We start from the raw sequence: 14,427 nt of genomic DNA on the forward strand, positions 1-14,427 counted from the left end.
AACCTACAGGAACAACTACTCATATCAATAATTTTTGAAATTATCCTCCAAGAGAAAATTGAAATATAATTATAAATATAATTTATAAATTGAATATAGTTCGACTCCGCAGACTAAATATCTACAATATTACTACACTCCTCAACGATGTCCTTATTAAAACCCAGGTACGTGATACAACAATTCCTCAAACAAGTTTTACTGTTTCTAAAACAAAACTTTATGTTTATAAAAAAAATGATTGTGTCTTGAAAAATAATCTGAAACAGAATTTTGACTTAAAAGTTATTGGATCAAAACAGATGAATTGGTTTGTACAATATTTATCTAAATTTAAGGTGTGTTCTACCATTCTTTATGATTGAATGCGCATTTGTTCATCTATTTAGTTATCATATATGTCTTTGTAGGAGAAACGGTCATTTGGTCATTTGGGATCCAGATCTCTAGAAGGGGTGTTGGTTGGACTTCCTCAGAGTGTGTTGAAACTGGTCAGGATAATTGTAGCGAAGTAAATGAAACAGAGTACAATTCTGTCGCCCATTCTAAAAAGTCAACTGCCAAAAGTTTTGCCATATTGTAATGAAGTTGGCTCATGAATCAATTATGTAAGGGCACTAAGTCTTAGCAATACAGGGAATTATTTTTTAGAATTTTGTTAGAATTCTTTTGGCCAGGTATGCAGTCTGAGATTAAACGGTTCTGTCAATCTTGTGATACCTGTCAAAGGACTTTGTCAAAAGGAAAGGTGAGTAAGGTTCCACTAGATAGATAGCATGCCTATGATAAATGTACCTTGTACCTGAAAGAGTTGCAGTCGACATTGTGGGTTCATTACATCCTCCTACTGATAAAGGTAATCGCCTCATTTTAACGTTAGTAGATTACTCTACAAGGTTTCCACAATCCATGGCTCTTCCTGGAATAGATACAGAGCGGGTAGCTGAAGCTCTTCTCGAATTCTTATACAGGCATCCCAGAGGAAATCTGGACAGACATCGGAAATCAGTTTACTTCAGGGCATATGAAGGAGGTAAGTAGACTCATTTCATTGAAACAGCTGACCACTACGCCATATCACCCTATGTGCAACGGGCTAGTGGAACGTTTTAACAGTACTCTCAAACAAATGCTGAAGCGTATGAATGGTACTGGAAGCAGACACCCTTTGGCATTGCGCTTTACTCTATTTCCTTACTGTCTTTGTTAGGTTTTGTTGATTGTCTCGTATGATTCTATCGATAAGCGGCGATTAAGCATTAGCGACTGAAAGAAGTAACTACTGATGAATTTATGAATAGCCTTAAAGCGATAAGAGATACAACGAATGAATGATGCATTTACTTTAGTTGTGGCATAAGTTGTTTTTGGTGAAGAATATTTGACAAATATTGATCTCGGTACATGTTTGTGAGTACCTAATGGGCATCGCCAAGGTTTGATTTGTGACTGTTGTAGGGTATTTGGTGTATTTAAAGACTTTCGGTTCTAACGAAAGCAAAGAACGGAGATTGGGTATGTAAAATATAGAATCATCTGTTTCTGGTTTTGGCCTGGTTGGATCACTGGTAAAATTTATAAGGCATAGCCAGTTGCACAGTTATTCAAGAACACTTATATCGTTTAGAAAATCTAAGAGCCATTTTCCTATTAATCGTATCATACATCACTGACACTTTTGTAGTGAACGATTACGCAATCAATTCTGTATGCCAAATTTAGCAACAAATTTTTACATGGGGTTTACGTTTTTCTTGTTGGCTAGTATGTAAATACGCTATCCTTTATATAATTCAAACAGCAAAGTTTTAAATAATTTCAAAATATTTAAAGATTAATAGTTCCGCTTTGTCCTACTGAGACAAAAAAATGTATTTTTGATGATTTTACTGTCACTTTTTTAAATTTGTTTTAGATTTTCTGAAGGTTTTATAAAATAAAAAAGAACAACTTACATTTGAACTTATTCTTCATACTTAAGAAAGGTGTAGTGTTTTATTTATCAGTAATAACTATTTTTTTTTCTTTTTTAAAAATGGCCCATTTATTATAGGTTATCTCCATACCTTTCCATTTATATTTTATAATAAAAAAAGGTATGTATAAAGGGTCCTGATTATATTGTCTACATTTAAACAATTGGTCCCCGAACACCAATTTTCCATAATCAATAGTTAGCTATGAATGGACTTTAAAATGCTCTCTGGTAGAATTCGTATTGATAGATTGGTGCAATATTTGATAAAAAAAAACCTGCACTTTTTCAAAATCAATTACAGGTATGACACTGGTTCATAATTCATGGGATTTTTTTTAAAGAAACGTGGTCATGATTTGAGCTATAGTATCAAACTTTTCGACAACAAAAGACTTTGTATCATTCAGGTTTGTTAGATGGTACATTTTGTAAACTCGACATATGGATAGTAGTACTAAAAAGTTGATCAATCAAACCCATTTTGTCTTTAGTATCATTCATGATCATTGTCAATTTTAATGTCAGAGGTCGTTTATTAATTTGTACATCTTATGATGTGTTAGTCAAATGATTCAGGTCTTCTCTACAGAATGAAAAGACAAACAGTTTGAAAATGGGACGTATGCTATCAAATATTTTTTTGCTTGTTAAAGCACTTGAGTTGGCAGCAGGAAATCCGGTGAGTACAAATATCAATAAATATTTTTAAAATTACGAATTATCTCGGGGAAAAAAAGTCCATTTGACAAAACCAGCTTGAAAACTGGGACAGGTGACCTTAATCACTATAGATGTGTGGAGAGGTTCACCAGTGGCTGTCCAACGACACCATATACCGATGATGAAATATACACACGTAGGTCTATTTTTTGTTCCAGACATATTATACAGTCAGACGGTATTTGAATAAAAAGTAAACATTTTCCGGGGAAAAAACACAGATTTAAGCACACGCTTGAATTTTTCTATAGTCGACGTTTACACCTCAAATTGGCTCAGTGGTTGTGGTCATTTTTATACAGTATTGATCTCCTTTAGAAGAAGAGCTCTATATAAAAATAAAATAAAATACCCAAATAAAAAAGTAAAAATCTATAGTTTTTTTTTAGTTAATAATAGATTATAGGTAAACAATTATATTTTAAAATTTTAGGTAGATCATAAAACTTAGACAAGCTCACTTTTGATCTAAGTCTCAGTTTTCTACTAAATATTCCTTGCGGAAAAGTGAGACTGAGATCAAAAGTGAGCTCATCTAACTTTTATGGCCCCGGGGCCTGATGGTTAATTTGTTGATCATCGAGCCTCCTTAATATTAAAATGAAGTGCCATAACACTGTACGTGTATCTCAATCATTATTCGATGGCTGGCACTCAAATTGTAGTTTACAATTGGAAATACCTCTTAAAATAAAGTTAAATTGAAAAAAGTGGAAAATTACAGCTGAAGTCGATTAAACTGGCACTAAAACCCATTTCAATTGACGCTGGTTGCAAGTGAAAGCGTATGGTGGTCGCCTGCTTGTTTTCTTTGAACAAGCTTCCTCCCACATCCATGACCTCCTCGCGCTAACATCAGTGCCAATACAAAAAAAGATAATAATATATTAAGTTATTGAACTTGTTTCTCAATCGTTGTAAAATAAGTAAAATTAATGTTAATATTTTGAATAAACTTAATATATTTTTTAAACTTCTTCGAAGTATTACCCATTTATACTTCAATGCTGTTGGAAAACGGTTTTTTTTTCAGTACGTTTTTGCTCAATATTATATAATGATCTAATGCAATTCACAAAAGACAACTGTGCTTCATCATTAAATCATGCATTCCGTCGCTGAAGCTAAATCATCAGTTTACATATCAAAAATTGTCAATGTATTATTCAAAGCTGCATGGTCCGATTTTTTCGCTATTACAGTATCAAATAATTTTCTATACAAACCAATTATCTTAGAAAGTTACGGACTTTTGCATATTTACACCAGCAGAGTCGGTCTCCTTTCAAAGTTATAGAATATTCAAAGTAAATAAAATAATTTCTTTTTGGGCAAACGAAAAAACACACCAAACTGCATCATGGGAATGTTTAGAAAAAGGAACCGTTTGGTTTCGTCCCCGCATGATTAGGTTTATTCAACCCGCATGTTATGCATCGAATGTTAACAAAGCAAACTTCAGAAATATTAGTGAACTTAATGTACACAGGTTCAATTTTGATTCGCCGAAAAATTATAACCTTTATATATAGCGATGACATCATTTCAAAGTCGTAATACTATCATAGCCGTCTCGACGCCAGGGGCGTATTTTAATATGAGACGAAATTACGCGGTAACCTTTTTGTGTCGCTTGTTTTCAAAATTAATTTTGAACATTATGTTTTCATTTAAATATGGCTTGATTGACCGGGAAAACTACTGCAATGTCCTTTATCATACACATACCTAGCAAACCCATCGTTTAAAAACGGTCACAAAATTTGATGTAAAATCGGACTAAGCAGCTTCAAAAAATTGTCACATCAGATAAATACCATAATATCGTGGTTCTTATTTTCACAACTAGAAATAGAATGATACTTTTATTTGCAAAATTGTAATTATTATACCCGCACTTTCTAAAGAAATTTCGGGTATACTGTTGTTACCCTGTTCTGTCTGTAAGTCTGTCTTGTTTTACTTTCTCAAACTGCTCTTACATCTTATAAACCAGCAAACTTAACTTTGAATTTGATTTGGGTTGTCATGATGTTTTGTAAAAAGGTTTCAAAAATCTCTAGTAGTTCTGGGGGTCAAATAATTGGTAAAACATGACGTTTTTCACAAAAACCTTCTTCCTCGTACTCCTCCTACATTTTCAACAGTAGACAAATCATCTCTTGAAATATGTTTTAGGGTATCCTATAGATGCACAATAAGGTTTTGGAAATTTCAATTTTGTCTTGGGGGTCATTTAATAGCTAAAAAAATGACGTTTTTTTGTTTTTTGTTTGTTTGGTTTTTTTTTTTTTTTTTTGTTTTTTTTTTTTTGTTTTTTTTTTTTACATTTTTTGCAGTAGCCAAATGATCTTCTAGAATATATTGGGGTGTCATTTTGGTGTGTGATCAGGTTACAGAATTTATTTTATTAAGGGGAAGAGTAGGCAACAAAAAATGACGTTTTTAGCAAAAAAAGTATGGTTCTCAGAACTCCTCTCACAACTTTTGGAGTAGCTACGTCATCTCTTGGGATATAATTGGGGCTGTCCTATAGATGTGCAATAAGGTTTTAAAATTTTTAATTTCATCAAGGGAGTCAAATAGTAGAAGAAAATTGACGTTTATCACTCAAAAAACACAGATCCCGGATCTCCTCTTATGATTTAATTGAGAGACACATCAAATTTTGGGATATGATAGGGATTGTTTTATAGATGTGCATTAAGGTTTTGAAAAACTAAATTTAACCCTGAAGCCCATGACCTACATACCGTTTGAGGGTCATGACTTACATACCATAATTATCTGATGCGCGATGACCAAAGGAGGAATGATATCTTTGGATTAAGGTGGGAATATCAATGGTTTTATGATATTTGATAATTTCAGGAAGAGCACATGGATCATGACCTACATACTATCTGAAATGCCTTGAACAAAGAAATAATAATATATGGCATTATATAGGATTCAAACACAGATATAGATCTATCGATCATTTATGTTTTGTAATACGTCCAATAAACATGTATATATACATGTATTAGTTTTCTAAACTATTCATGTTCATGACTGTAGTATGACTTAGTCTTATTTTAAATCACATCAAAAAATTGTCAAATATATGACTTGGAACCCTAACCCCCAAACAAACTCAAATAAAAACTGTTATATGCATGTGTATTCGCTTATTTGGGGCAGTGTAAAGTCTCCTAAACAAAGCAGTGTCATCATAAGGCTAGGAAATACCCACATGGATCAAACACTTCATATGAATAAGATAAGATACTTTATTATTTCTAGTTCTAGAATGTCAGAGTGTCTCCAAGGGGGCATAACCTATATACAATTTGATGCGCAATGACACAAAGAGCAGGAATAAATTATATGGTTTAGGGATGAGGATCTCAAAAGTAATCAAAATATACAGTGTATCATTATTTCCTATTTCATAAGGGGGTTAAAGACAACACATGGGGGTCATGTAGTTTTACACCATATGATGCATCATAATGACATTTGAAGATATTTTGTATTTTCCTGTTTCATTGGGTCAGAACAATCCCATAGGGTCATGGCCTATACATTGTATTTGATGTACTATTATTCATTAAGAAAGAACGCTACTTCCTATTATAACTCATATAAAAATTATAAGTCTCTACACTTACTAACATGTAATACACAAATTTAATACGAAATTGTTACAGGGTCAATATGTTAACTCAATAGTGTAAGTCTGACAAATGAAACTAGATGCTGTCATTAGACAGTAATACCCTCACCAAGTGTTTGCCCCTAAATAACACTGTTTTGTACCAGTTTAATTAAAAATGAAGGCCACATGCAAGTCTCATCATAATTTTCATAACTGAAGGATGAGAACCCTTCCCATAATACACATGAGCAGCAATTTATCTGCAATTTTGGGTTGACCCAGTGAATTTTCAGTTAATAAATAATCTTAACATTTCATGTCATAAAAAGTATAATGGTCTATATAATTATTACAAACACAATTAAAAATTAAATAATGCCCCCTCCCCGTGGCGGTTGCCGGCTTTAGATTTGCTTCTGTGTGCCTATATGTACATTATCGTGTGCACAGATTTAGAGAAGGGGTGGGAGTGAGGGGTCCAGACCCCCCCCCCCCCCCCCTCTACCCATGACAATTCAATATATCAATAGCAAAATTACCAAAAATACACCTTGGACCCCAATGCTCTTACAGACATGTAAACGCTCTAACCCATTGCGCTTCAATGTAAGGTAACATTATTTTGGGGGTAAATATTATAATTACACTTTATTGTTTATTTCAATAGGAAGTACACATCACAATATGCAGGTGTCGTTCACCACCAGAAAACTGTTATTTACCTAATCAAATAGTGCAAGGGGTTTTGAAAAATAGGTCATAAAAATGCATGCATGTTACAAATAACTGATCTTTGTCTGAAGTTAAGTACACAACACAGGTCTGCAGGTCTCATTAGCGGGTACAAGTTTTACCCAGCTCTTCGATTAGATGGGTTGTACATGTGTTTTCCATATGCAGAAAAGGATTAGTAAACATGCATAAACATTCCTTTTGTGATGCTCAGCTAAAGGAATTCATTATTGTGCTTTAATTGGATTATTATTATGATGTTGACCAATATAGGTAGGCATAATACATGTAGTAGCACAATATAATGAGATGCCAGCATAACATAAGTATTACTTTCACTTTCTAAATAAGAGATCTCCCTTTCACAGCAAACTGTATTATCATCTTTTAAGATTTAAAAAAGCTTATCATCGTTACCTATCATATCGCATTTTTAAAGTTTCTGTCATTTTAATTGCAAAAGTTATTTTTTCATTTGTCAGACTTACACTATTGAGTTGACCCTATATTGACCCTGTATAAACAATTTCTTATTAAATTTGTGTATTACATTTAAGTAAGTGTAGAGACTTATCATTTTTATATGAGTTATAATAGGAAGGACGGAAGGAGTATTTCTTTCTTAAAATGTATTATTATACATCAAATACAATGTAGGCCATGACCTTATGGGACTGTTCTGACCCCATGAAACAGGAAAATACAAAATATCTTCTAATGTCATTATGATGCATCAAACATATGGTGTAAAGTACATGACCCTCAGGTGTTGTCTTTAACCCCCCCCCCCTCCCTTTTTATGAAATAGAAAATAATAATATACGGTATATTTTGTTAACTTCTTAGATCCTCATCCGTAAACCATATAATTTATTCTTGCTCTTTGTGTCATTGCGCATCAAGTTGTATATAAGTTATGCCCCCTTGGAGACACCCTGACATTCTAGTTTGATCCATGTGGGTAATTCCTAGCCTTTTGATGACACTGCTTTGTTAAGGAGACTTTACAATTGCCCCAAATAAGCGAATACACATGCATATAACATTTTATTTCTAAATCTTAAAAAATGAATTAAGCAATTTCCAAAATGTTAATGTGCATTAGGAGAGAAAAAGCAATCAAGAAATGATTTAAAATTTGCTACTGTACAGAATGTAAGAAAACTGAATCTTTAGAACCAGGTTTGATTGGTTGGGGGGGGATGGATGTGGAGTATAAACATTTATAATTTGAATCATTTATTGTTATTAATTTTAACTTGTCAATGAATATTAGTTATTGATTCCAAGGTAGAAATATGACTTCTGATCATATCTCAATAGATCATTTGTCAATTATGCAAGGTGTAATGTATTTTTTTTAAGAATAACATTTTTTACTAATTTATAAAACTTTTTAGACCCCAATTATGTTTTTATTTTAAAAGATCATTCGACAATTAAAGGGGGGCAACAGTTTATATTTGAGTTTGTTTTGGGGTGGGGGTTCCAAGTCATATATTTGACATTTTTTTATGTAATTAAAAATAAGACTAAGCCATAATTCAGTCATGAACATGAATTGAAGACCAAAACACAAACTAATACATGTATATATATATATACATAAGAAGCATTACAAAACGTAGATTATTGATCTATATCTGGGTTCTTAAATTGAATCATATATCATGAACATATATTATTGTTTCTTTGTTCAAGGCATTTCAGATGGTATGTAGGTCATGATCCCAAGTGCTCTTCCCGATATTATCAAATATAACATATCACATAAGGGATCTCGATCATCCTTCAGTTATGAAAATTATAATTTAAAATGTATTACCGGAACTTGCATGTGGCCTTCATTTTTAATTAAACTGGTACAAAACAGTGTTATTTAGGGGCAAATACTTGGTGTGGGTATTACTGTCTAATGACAGCATCTAGTTTGAACTAAATATAAGAAAATTGGTTTTAAGGAACCAAATAACTTATTTTTAAATACGCCAAATTTTGATAGGAAAAGATTTATGTAATTACTGTAATAATTTAATCATTACATTAATAATATATCTATAATTCAAAGTGGCAGTAATGTAAATTGCAATTTTCATATAAATTACATTATAAATTATCTCACATACATGTACATAATAATCAAAATTAATATTTTGTTATGCTATTTAAGTTTGTACATGACATAATCATAAACAATATTATCTTAACAGACCCAATGTGCCTAGCGATCAACAGGAATTTGAAGTGATTTGCTGCTGAGAGAGATTGCATAGAAGGGTAATTTTGAATTTTTTAATGACTTTTAGCAGAAATTAAGGCTGTTTTATTTCCTTTTTTCTTTGGGTTCTGTCTAATGCTATTATCTATGAGTAAATTAAATCTTTTCTGCGCGTCGGTATTATGCAGTATTTTCTTAAATCTTGTTTGCTTTGGGTTTTTTTTTTTTTTTTTTTTAGACATTTAGCTTGATGTTATTTATTCCTTTACATACTCTTAACTTTTAAACTGGAACATATTACATTACTGTATAATAAATGAATGAATATCATTGTAATAGATAAATATTAACGCTTATCAAGCTACCTTCCATGGCTTTCTTTCATTTTGATGACAAAATGGGAAAGTTTTTCAGACTTTGCAACTTTGACATCGTAAACTATTTTATATTAAAATGGTAAATCATAAGTTCAATTGATTCGCTAAATCATACAATTTTACACGAGAAACACAATGCAGTGACGAATACATACTTCTTAGATCGAGGCACTTCATGCATTTCTACTTAAGAGTGTTTGAACAAATTATACAAAGCTTGTAACAAATAAAATGGGAAACGACATGGAAATTATGACGAAAGACTATCAGACTATATCACGATTTTATAAATTAGCATTTAAAGGTGAAGTTAATTGTTGATAATATTTGTAGATTACTATCTTCAACAACTGATTTACACGTGAATGGTTCTAAAACAGGAAATGGAGGATACAGTGCAAGAGCTGATCGTCGTAATACAACTGTCGTAATATTTATCTTCATGATCGTTTATCTGATTTTGACGGTAGGAATAGTGGAGTTTATCCTTTACAAAAGACGGGAAAAGGATAAAGGTAATATTTAGGATTATTTGAATCACAAAAACAAAATATTTTTGTAAGGTGTTTAGGGGGAAATCTATCCTTAATTCGGGACAAAATATAAAAGAATGTTCAGAAAATCTTCATAAAATCAAAGTACTGAAGTACTGACGGGATTTGATTTTATTGATCATAATATTTTTTAATTCAAAGATTTGTAATTTTGCATGATAATTAGTTTCTTAGCTGTATTTGAATAATTACGAGCTTTTTTCCTTATATGAATTCTAGGGATTTTCCTACAAGAATTTTGGGCTATAGACGGAAAACCCCATATGAATCATATTATGTAATATTTACTAGATATAATTAACGGCATCAAACTCAACGATTCATTAGATATGTATCAGTTATCGTAATATTTCTGGAAAATTGTATTCAAGCCATTTTTAACAAACAAATAATAAGTCAAGTTTACGCAAGTACTAGTTCTATCTTAAGATTGGATAGTCTGCTCTTGATTCTTCGTAATTAATGACAGCAAACCAGTCTTATTGACCTATAGCGTAAAAATACATATGACATCAAAAAATGTCTAAATTGTACCACTTATAAAAAATCTGGCTTTTTCAAGGCATTTATAAATAAGTTTCCTGGAAAAACCATGGTTTTGAATAAATTACATCGAATTAATCGATTATCAAAAACTAAGTCTTGTCAGCGGTGATGATTATTGCTTAGGTCCAAACACTGCTTCACTTCCGTTTTGCCATGTGCAGAGTAACTGCATGGGAGAGTTCATTAAAATCAACTCCCAAAAATTGGTCTATTTCACAAACTAGCACATTTTTTTTTACAAAAAAAAGAAAGGAAAACCACAGTAGTCTGATTGAGATGAATTTGTGCAAGACATTTAAAAATCGTTTGAGAGAAGTTTGATAAAAATCATTTATTAATGAGTCGTTTTGCGACCAATTACAAATAAAAAATAAGCTTACTTGGTATTAAAACTTAAAAAATCATTCATTAGAAAATATTATGAATTGCAATACAGTTTCTTTTCCATTATCGCTTTCCTGGTCATTTGATACAAGACAGGCAAATGTTTTGATAAATAATGAAAGTTTACAAAAATGTGTTCAATAAAATGTAAAATTTGGGGGCAACCACTCTGTCTCTAATTAAATAGTTCAACGATACAGTAAAGCTAGGGAAAATACATCATAAATAATTAAATACGATGATTTTTAAAAACAACAACACAAAAACAAGGTCACAATGTTTACTCATCCTTAAATTGAGCAAGCTAAGCTTAACAAATACATAGTTACGTCCATATTAAAAATTACTAAAACGTTAAAAAGATTCTATTTGCGTTAAAACAATTTTTATCAGTTTTTTATGATTTTTTTCTTTTCATATTCAAATGACAACGTTAATGACATTAATATACTGTGTACATGTATGTACATTTATTTGTTACAGAAAAAAACTCACTTTCTGGACTAGCAACAGGATTGGAACCTGATAAACCGCATTTTAAAACAAGTTCAATTTCCAGGAAAAATGAGAGTGAAAACGAACAGTTGATAAGTGTAGAAGCTGAAGTCAATCAACCAGATGAAAGCAAAGCAACAGAGGAAGTGATCAAACCTAAAACTGATACATATCAACCGAACACCGTTGAAACAGCACTGATTACTGCATGTTATAAAGGACAATTGAATCAGGTTGAAAAGTTGATTAAAAGTGGGGCTAATGTCAATCAAAAAGATAACGAAAAAACGCCTCTAACAACCGCATGTTATTTGGGACATTTAGATATAGTTAAAATACTTATCGAAAACAAAGCCGATACCAACCAAGGAGATGGAAATGAAACACCATTGACAGCTGCATGCTATTTGGGGCAATTAAGTGTAGTTGAAAAGTTGATAGAACATGGGGCTGACGTCAATCAAGAAGACAATAAATGTTCACCACTTGAGATTGCGTATGAACGAGGACATTTTAGTGTAGTTCGTGTGTTGATGGATGCGAACGCTGTTACGCCAAAAAAATATGAACATGATAATGACTTTCGTAAGTTTGTTGAAGAGTCAATAGAGAAAAGGCCGAACTTGAAGCCAAACAACAATTATCAATAGGAAAACTACTCTATTATATTAAGTACTCTTTATAATTGAATTTAGTTGTATATGTAGAATTTAGTTGTTGTATAGTTATAATTTAGCTGTTGAATAGTTATGATATAGTATTGTATATTTATAATTCTGTGGTTGCATATTTACAGTTTGGTTGTCAGCAAGTGTTGCTGCATTGCTAAAATTTAATTGTTATTAAGTTGAAATTTTGTAAAGTTACAATTTATATTTTAATTGTTGTATAGTAGTATGATAATTGTGATTAACTATAATTTAGCTGTTGTTTAGTTTAAATTTAATTGTTGGACGTAGGTATATATTCCACAATATTTTATGAACAAGAGCAAAACTCTAATGTAATGCAAACTGAGTTTTCTTTTGTGTGAATGGCATCCATAATCCATTTTTCAACCCTACATTGATAAACACTAACTATCCTGAGAAATGATGTACGCTATTGCGACATTTTGCAAAAAAAATAAAAAAGCTAAGTTCAACAGGTGGTATTTTTTCATCGATTATCAAACATAGGTAATCACATATTACAATGCTAACCAAGACGAGGTATCACCTTTAAGAGACCACCTTTATCATATAATATCATATCATATAAAAAGCATACTTCATGACCATTAAGAAAATATTGGATACTGTGGTGTAATTTGACAAAATATTATAATCGTATAACATCATATGATATAAAACTGTATGATAACCATATTATATGTTAATTTCATACTGTATTTTATGACACAATATTATTATTGTATTATCAATAAACTGTTATACAATACGATATTGTATCTTATGACACTAAACATGATTGTGTCATACGATATATCATAGCGAGCGAATCGAGCTCTAAGAACCAGTGCGCGTGGGAAAAAGAACGAGCTAAACCTACAGGTTCATCAAGAAATATTTTTGTCTACGTCTCATAATGCTCTCTAATGTTTTCTCCCGTAGTGCTATGCAAAAATGACTACTTTTTAACTCGTAAATTATGGTGCCTTGAGGTTTAAATACACCTTTTTAAGTACTGCACAAGCTTTGTTGAGACCAAAGACATTTTTTACATGTTTCCATCCCTTCGTACTGAGTCAAAACGTAAATTTTTAGAGGTGGACCAAACATATGAGTACGTGTACTAGCTGTTTCTGAATAGACTGTGATACCTGCCTCAGATAATGTTTTAATTTTTTTTTTGATAGAGAGAATATATATATATATATATATATATATATATATATATATATATATATATATATATATATATATATATATATATATATATATATATACACACACACACACACACTAGCAAGAGCCATACTTCACTGTCACGTCGCTCCAATTTTAAGCTAAATTTGCTTGCATGTTCAGTAAATATAAGTAGCGAAGCTTAAAAAAAAGGTCATTTTGACGGAATAAAAGGGAGAAAAAATTTCAGATAACAACATGGCACAAAAAAAAATAATTTTGACCAAATTAAACACAAAATACGTTTTACAGACTTTACTCTAAAAGTAAAGAACGGTTTTAAGTGGAAGGAAGCCAATGTATTTTGTATGAATTTTAAAACTGACAATCAAATCTCATAATTCTCTCTCTCCTTTCTTTCTCTCACTCCGTCTGTTCTCTGTCTCTCAAATTCTTTGATTTTAGTTGATAACTAAGTTGACAATGATGCAATGTATGTGTAATTCTTGGTGCGCTTGCCACAACGGTAGCACCGTAAATCATATTATGATACACTATAAAGTACAATATCATGACACAATATGATATCCTACAATATGATATATTAATTGAATCATGTATTATTGAGTCATATATGATATGATATTAAATAATATGATATTGTACTATATGATATTGATTTATATAATATCATATTATACTGTATCATTAAATTGTACCATATGATAGAATATCACATTATATTATACAATATCATATCATATGATACAAGATCAATTATTACAATTTCATCATACAATTTTATATTATGATATAAAAAATAATAAAATACCATATAATTTTATACAATTATGGACTTCATTGTAGGTCGATTGTTGATATGTTGTTATATGGACCCATGTCAAGTGATATCGCGTCAATATCGGAAAAGGACGA

At 31.3% G+C, this 14,427-nt stretch overlaps 1 long non-coding RNA gene across 1 annotated transcript; it reads left to right on the plus strand.

Annotated features, from left to right (window-relative positions):
* Positions 1-2,743: 2,743 nt before the first annotated feature.
* On the plus strand, positions 2,744-13,488 carry LOC136274491 (uncharacterized). Its single transcript, XR_010712860.1, has 4 exons — positions 2,744-2,834; positions 9,281-9,347; positions 9,999-10,180; positions 11,633-13,488. It is a non-coding gene; the product is annotated as an uncharacterized lncRNA (long non-coding RNA).
* Positions 13,489-14,427: the final 939 nt, after the last annotated feature.

The sequence above is a fragment of the Magallana gigas genome, chromosome 4, assembly GCF_963853765.1.
Source record: "Magallana gigas chromosome 4, xbMagGiga1.1, whole genome shotgun sequence".
In the NCBI taxonomy this organism is placed as follows: domain Eukaryota; kingdom Metazoa; phylum Mollusca; class Bivalvia; order Ostreida; family Ostreidae; genus Magallana; species Magallana gigas.